Source organism: Branchiostoma floridae, chromosome 4, assembly GCF_000003815.2.
Source record: "Branchiostoma floridae strain S238N-H82 chromosome 4, Bfl_VNyyK, whole genome shotgun sequence".
Classification (NCBI taxonomy): domain Eukaryota; kingdom Metazoa; phylum Chordata; class Leptocardii; order Amphioxiformes; family Branchiostomatidae; genus Branchiostoma; species Branchiostoma floridae.
In genome coordinates, this window is record NC_049982.1 from 1,144,045 (window position 1) to 1,151,948 (window position 7,904).

The window sequence follows — 7,904 nt, forward strand, 5'->3', positions numbered from 1 at the left end:
TTTGTATATTTGTTAGTTGTTTCTGTATATCTCTGCTCTGTTTTACATGTATGCAATGTTACTGTACATTTGACTCTTTACTTCAAGTCTGTTCTTATATGATTGTGATCAACGGAACATTCCTGCATCTGATCTTGTATATGTTGTAGTGCAATTTAGTTTTCAGAAAGTGCAAAAATGTACATGATTGTGAGCTGTAGATTTATAGGAGACTTTAACTGTACTGGTTACTATTAGACAAGTTTGGAAAGATGACATACTGAACACATTCAAGTAAAATCATTCCGATACCATAATAATTATCGTACTACCTAGAATTTGTTATTATAAACAATTTCTTGCTGCCAGGGGCTAACAAGTGCTATCCCTGAGAAGGCCAGTCAGTTTGCCGCTAGGTCAAAAACATCATGTTACAGACATAACTAGTTCTAACTATTTAATAAGTGCCCTTAGAGACCTCAACATATCACATGTTGCAATAATATAGAAGGACTGATAGTTGTCAAGAGGAAGTTAGACCTGATGTAATGTAGAATTTAGATGGAGAGACAAAGAGTGGTAAGAATGTTATAGTTCCACAGATGTCTTCAGCATGTACATGTAGTGAGCGATAGGTGAGACAAGCAGATGTTAGGAACTGTCTTAGGCTCATGTTCGTCCAAAATCTAATATATCCTGCCAATAAAGAGGTCAAAATTTAAAAGATTCACTATGAAAAATGTGTCCAAAATGTTGCAAAAACATGTAACTGAAAGAGACTGAGTTGTATCCTTACATCTGCTTGAAGATTGATACGCGGTGCTCATAATTAATGTCCACTCAACTCATTTCTCAAATGACATTCTTTTCGGACCAAAATTCGATACAATATTCAGAAAAATAAGTCATCCATGAAAAATTGTGGTCTTTATATGTGTATAATGTAGACACTTCTCTACACTATTGACTGTCATTTCTGAGTCTAAGTGCTTCAAATTCGCATGTGAAAAATTCAATTTCTTAGTATCATCTGCAAATGTATCTTTGACATCTTTACATTGCCTTAAAGTTATAGCACAGGACATGGTAACAGCTAATGTTATTATGGCACATTACGTTTCCTTGTAATAGCATTTTTGTACCGCCTGTGCCTAGTGCCACTAAAACCCACGTTCATAGCATGCTGTAATGAGTCGAATGACCATACAGACGTCTGTGTGTCAGTATTCCAGGTATCAATTTATAGACTATAGTATACAGATTCACCAGAAAGATTTCATGCAATACACTTCAAAGAAAATTTCAAAATTGTGTGCTGTTTTCTTTTGAATTATAGATATGAATGTTAATGACATTATAACTGAACGTAAGGGTCTGTGCAGAATGCCTTACACATATAATTGTAAGGGAATGTAATGTGGATGTTGCACATGTTATGTACAGACTGGCCTTATGATAAGGCCTACAATGCACCCTCAGATATGCATTACACTAGGAACATGCGAATGTATAAATGAAACAGTGACATGCAATAGTCCAGTCAAGTGGTTAGTGGCCCTGCTTCTGGAACTAGAAGCCGTGAATTCCCGGCTGTGCCGCTCAACCGACGTACACGCTAGCGGAAAGGATTGCAGTCCTTTAAAGGAAAGGACGTTAAGTCGTGGTTCACTGTTACTCTCCAAGCAAAGGTTGAGTCGCGTAGATATAGTAGTAGACTTTAGAGGAGCGCCGGTGTAATTTTTCCGACTACTTCTATATCTACGCGACTCAACCTCTGCTTGTGGAGTAGTTCATTGTGCTTGTCGAAAAGAGCTTGGGCAATTTTCCCGACGGAACGAATCTGTAAATACTGTACATAGCGTCTGTCTTCTCTGTCATTACCAGTGGCAGAATACGTTCAATAAGTAATAACTCTGACTCATTTCCCATAGCAGCAGATTAATGAAACTTGGCACAGTTATTAGTCTTTCTCTTCATAGGAACCACCCAGAGCTATGCATTTCTCCCATCGTTTGATGCAGCTCTGGACACCGTTTTTGTAGGACACCCCAGGTTGGTCCTCCAACAGATGCCTCATCAATGACAGAAGAGGGACGACCAGGTCTGGGAGCTGTTTCCACAGACTTCCGGCCATGTTTGAATTCAGGATGCCAGCGTTTTACAAGGTCATATGATGGGGCATCATCACCACATAAGTTTCTTTCATTTCATCAAAAGTCTCCTTTGGTGTGCGTCCTTTCAAATACAAAAACCGGATCACTGCGCGACACTCAACTGGCTCCATTTCACACCTGGTCCATTTCACGCCTAACTGAGTTCAAACACCAGTAAATCAGAAACCACAATTAGTTCAAAGCTCTTTTTTGCAACGTAAGCTATAGAGATATGAATCATTACACATTCAAAATTTCATTTAGATCAAACAACTGGAAGTGAGTCAGAGTTATTACTTATTGAACGCCCCTCGTAGCTCTCGAGTGAGCTAAACCGGTTCGATATCACTTTTCCTGATCGTGAATTAATAGATGAGTGAAAGGGTCTGAGTGGTAGAGTGGTACTTTTAACGTTAGAAACTCAGATTTACAGTATCTTTACCTCACTTGACCTTAACCCAGGGCCGTTGCCATTCCTCATGATCATATGTTCATGAATATTTACGATTGCGCAGAACCGGAGTTAAAATGAGACATTTCTGGGAAAATTGTCTAGACCTTAGGATGTAAGCTAAGCCTCACACGCGCATGTTCGCTACTGCTCGGTGTCATCAGCCCAGATTTTTCAAATCATGTTTCCGTTTCCGCCCACCTACATGCCAGAAGAGAAAAGTCGTGATACAACAGGCGGAAACACGATCTTTTACCCCGGTAATGTATTAACCAGCTGCAGACTTCTAGCCATGGCCGGCAAACTCTCCTTGGCCGGGTGCTCATCTAAGGTCCTCGGGAAGACCTGCCTTGGCTGCCGAACAGATTTTCTGCCGGCCCTGGATAAAAGTCTGGTTTCTAGGGCAGCGACCTTGCGGCATACATGCATGTACCTTCCCAGCATAAAAACCTTGACGCGTTTCCTGAAAATCACCAATTGGCCCACCCCAACAATAAACGCCAACGCGCGTCGAAGGAGCTGAGGAGGCTACCAGATTTCTTGGTTTAGTGTGGCACACCCTAAATGCAATATTAAAGACGGAGCATTGTGGATTTAAAAGGAAAAGACAGAAAACAGTGCTGGAAAACGTTTGAAGAATTAATTACATGCGTATACTGATTGCTGCATCTTGGCAACCATACGAAGATGCTGCAATTCCGGTCAATTTTGTAGCTTCTTGTACTTAATGTAAAAGACAACAACAGCAAATGCTTTGTAAACGCAACCTCCTCGTAACTTCCTAAAAAAACGCAGATAACATTTCTTGATACAGTTAAGGCCTAAAAGTTTAAATCGCAATAAACGGTGACGACGAAACAAACAATATATATGCCATGTTATAAAATCATTCAGTACAAGCAAGAAAATAATATTAATATCCATGTCTATCATCCTTTGCTGGCACTCGTTGTCTTATTTAGCGAGGGTATGTGTTCGTGGAACTCTAGTTATTGATGAAGACAGTGACTATAACAATCAATAAAGCATAGTACAGTGGAAGCCATGGCCAGTTAATTGCACAACGGATAAACGCACACTTCTGTTAACTGCACGGAATCCCCAAATCCCAAACCGGTGCGGACCAGCTAGATAACTTCGCATTATTGCACCAACCGAATAATTGCACCAAATTCACTGGCACTGAATAGGCCGTGCAATTACGCGGCTTCTACTGTACAATGCTTAACTTTCGTCCAACACAAAGGTGTGCACAGAGTAAATTTTCAACGACCACTGTTGCCTTGTTCATGATCATCAGTATATGCTGAAGAAGGCGACAATGGTTGTTGAATATGTGATCCTTGTTTACCCTTGTTTGAGAAGAACGTTTAGCATTGTACTATGATTTAATTACTATCAACACAGATGAACTTTCATGATAAATTACTAAGGCAATTTAGCTTTCAATCCGATTATATAAGTATATGATCTGACACTACTTGCACAGAAATGTCTAACTTTCAGCGACAAAGATCAGTATACTTCTCAACAACTATTGTTTTTTTGTTTGTTTCAGTTTTCTATACATTATATAAGATTAATTCATTCTTTCAATACAATTCTGGCACGGTACCATTTACACAGTCAGTGTTGCAAGGACATAAAGAAGTTTAATATCAGGACATTATATAACAACTTCGAAAACAGTGAGCAAAATTACTTTAACCATAAAACGCACATACACAAATTTGAAGCTCTCTATGTTGAAGAAAATAGTAGGAAGGGGGATTCAGCGTCAGCTTTTCTATCAATATTTATTTTGGCCGGGCCTGACTTTTTATCCCAAATGGTCTCCGTGGCCCGGAGCGATACTGGGCATGGTTGTGTACAGGTCGGAAAGGTTCCGAGACCTTTAATCAGAACAAAGCCGTCTAGCCGGGTGATTGCGGATTTGACCGAGCTCGGAAACAGTGTGTGGTTGTTTTTTTCACACTGTACAAGGCATTACATACAGGTTTGTACAGGTTTGGAGGAGTGGGGCGCCAGGGCCACTAGTACTGCTGGCATTGTTGCCACGGCGGGGCATTTCACATCTGATAAGATTGATTCTTCCAAACTCAAGGCTGGACCACATGCAAAGGCGAGACTGACTTAAGCTATTGTATCTTACATGGCATTGGTAGAAACGTCACGCCTTCTATGATTGATGAGCATTTTGTGTCTGTCTACAAGTTCTGACGCTTCCTTAAGTGTGTATCAATCTAAAACATGTCGCAACGACGCAGCATCTTGCATGCACCATCCCGTCGAAACTAGCTTCAGATCGTATATTTCATGACATTGATAGAACCGTTACGACTTTTACGATTGGCGACCTTTCCGTTGGTGCCTACATAACATGACAATGCCCAGGCTTGCAGTGTTAGTTGTGCTCATGGTCCGTTTTGTCGCCTGCTTCTCTTGTATTAACTTTGAATGCTGCGATGTAAGCGGGGAGAATCCCCCCACAGTGATCAACTGCACCAAGAAAGGGAATATCCAAGGAATCTCGACTCTCCTACCTGTAACTCTTCAGGTTCTGGTGATCAAGTCTCAAATGATTGATTATAAAGTCATCACACGCGACCATCTTCCCTATCTCCCAAACCTCCATTTTCTGGCCATCATAAACAGTCGAGTGGCGACGGTTCATCTTGGTTCATTCGAGGCGCTACCAAATTTGACGACCCTCGACCTAAGTGGGAACAAGATTCGGAAGCTCCAGGCCGGGACATTCAGAGGACTGCAACAGCTTCGAACTCTGGATCTTCAAAGAAACCACATTCGTTCCGTAGACAACGGGACCTTTGTTGAGTTGCATAAACTCGAAAAGCTGGACCTTTCTGGAAATTGTCTTCCTCGCATCCCGGAAGACATCTGGATCCTCAAGTCTGTCATAGAAGTCAACCTTAGCCTCAATAAAATTCTCCAGTCGCCACTTGAAGACTTACAAAGATTCGAGCGCACTGAATCTTTGACCTTGAATGGGGCCGGTGTACTGGAGAAGTTCGACTGCACAGCTCTAGGAATAAGGGACTTTATATTCAGACACAGGCACTTGCGTTGGGATGTTTACTGTACACCTGAAAATGGAGGGCTAACGTTTCTGAACGAGCGTGCTTTGGACAGCCTCACATGCGAAGCACCTAAAATATCTATCGTTCCGACCACACAAGCTGTGAACATACAGGAGACTGTCTCCTTCACTTGCCGGGCGGACTGTAAGGAGCGTCTCCACTTTTCGTGGCTTCTACCCAACGGGGAAGAACTTCCGTCCACATCTGAATACACGGAGCAGTACACCAAAGCAATCATGCGACAGTGCAAATTTACCAACGTGAGAACCTACGAGAAGCGAACCGTGTGTTACTCTGTATTAAACATAACCACGACAAGCGGAGCAAATGACACAGCAGGTACGTACACGTGCAGAGTAACAGGAAATCACACACTGAGCGCGTCTGCATCCTCCAACCTAACCATGAACAACGTCCAGGTGAGTGATACACTAGAAGGTAAGGTAACACATCAGCAACACGCTGGGACCACACCGCATAGCGCTGTTGAAGGACTAGACACCGATGACGTAACACGAGAGAATAAGAACATCATCATCTTGTTGTCAGGTAAAGCGCATGGAGAACCAGACAGTCGCGGTAACATTTCTGTTTACGTGGTGCTGTCCTGCTCCTTCGTCGTCTATGTGATCCTGGTTGTCGCTTTGACGGTTAGAGAAGTGAGAACGCGAACGAAAGAGCGAAACAGGCACGTTAGATCCAGAGATGAATTCAACCGGATGTCAAACGCTGAAGAAGATAACAAGACCTACGAAAACGACGACCAGTTCTTACACGAAGAAGATTCTGGAAATAGGGGCATCTATGAAAACGACGACCAGTTTTCAGACAGAGATTTCGGGGATAAAACTTATGAAAATGACGACCAGCTTCCAGCCGAGGACGCCGAAGATCAACTTTATGAAAATAACGACCAGTTCTCTGACGGAGAAGCTGAGCACGTCTATGATAATGACGATGAACTTTCGCCAAAGTATCACCAGCGGAAGATGCCCCATCGCGCACCAGCACACCCACTACCCGACAACGCTGTTGAAGCAACACCTTCGCATAGACCGAGACGCATCAACCGCAAGATACTGAAACCATCCATGTGCAAAGCTAAAGTCACGGTCGTGGAAGAAGGGATAGAAGAGGGCCATTATGACAACGACAGCCGAAGATGTGGCCAGGCAGGTACGAAATCGGCGGGGAATCACATGGGCACTAAGGTCTCAAGACATGCGACGTCTGAGGCTCAGCGTAAACGGGTTTATGACAACGAAAGGCAGCTAAGAGAGTCATTGTCAAGAAAGCTTACCAAAGGCATCACAACAGGCTCTAACGTTTTTGCGACGAAAACGTCTGAATTTGGATTCGGGAATTACGACAATGAAATACAAAAGAGGGCCAGTAGATTCACACGACCCAGAAACCCGGACATGTCAAGAGACAGCCTCTATGTGAGCCGATCGTCGATCATCGCAGCCAAACGCAGAACCAGGCAGCCCGCGGGTGCTAGACCCTGGGATAACGTCGTGTTCAGGGCACCAGATCAGGTGGGACATTACAACAACGAAGGGCGGTTTATTGCTTTTGCCGAATCTACAAAAAGATCTGCTGACAAACGGCCACCCAACTTGCGAAGTAGAGGCCATATGAGGCAGGGAAAGGCTGACAATAGTGCACAAGAGGACGGGGCATCAGGGTTTGACATGAACAATCAAGGCATCAATGACTACATCACTGAAAAACGCGCTGGTCCATCCGAGCCTGACTATCTGGATATACAGAAAGCTGACTCCAACATCCAGACATCAGACGAAATGAGTGATGACAACAGCTCAGATCATGAATATTTTGCATTCCCAGGTTCATCCGGGGAAACCAACGAACAGCATTCTACCACAGGATACCCCTGACGTCACGGAAAACGACTACGTCACCCTCCGGAACACCACATTTCGTAACACCAAAATTGATGACGACGCCTAGACTGTGATTACATCACCTTCCCTGACACAAAAAATGATGACGCCCCAGACCACGATTACGTCACCTTCCCGAACACTCATATGATGGAGACATATGGACGCGTCAGTCCGTCATCTTCCAGGACAGCAGTAATGAGAACAGATGAAAACGTTGTCTCTGAGAAAAAAAAAAAAAACTGCAACAGACTATCAATTTGAACCAAACCATTTGCGTGAGAAGAGTGTTGACTTCTCCTGAAATCTTGTGAAG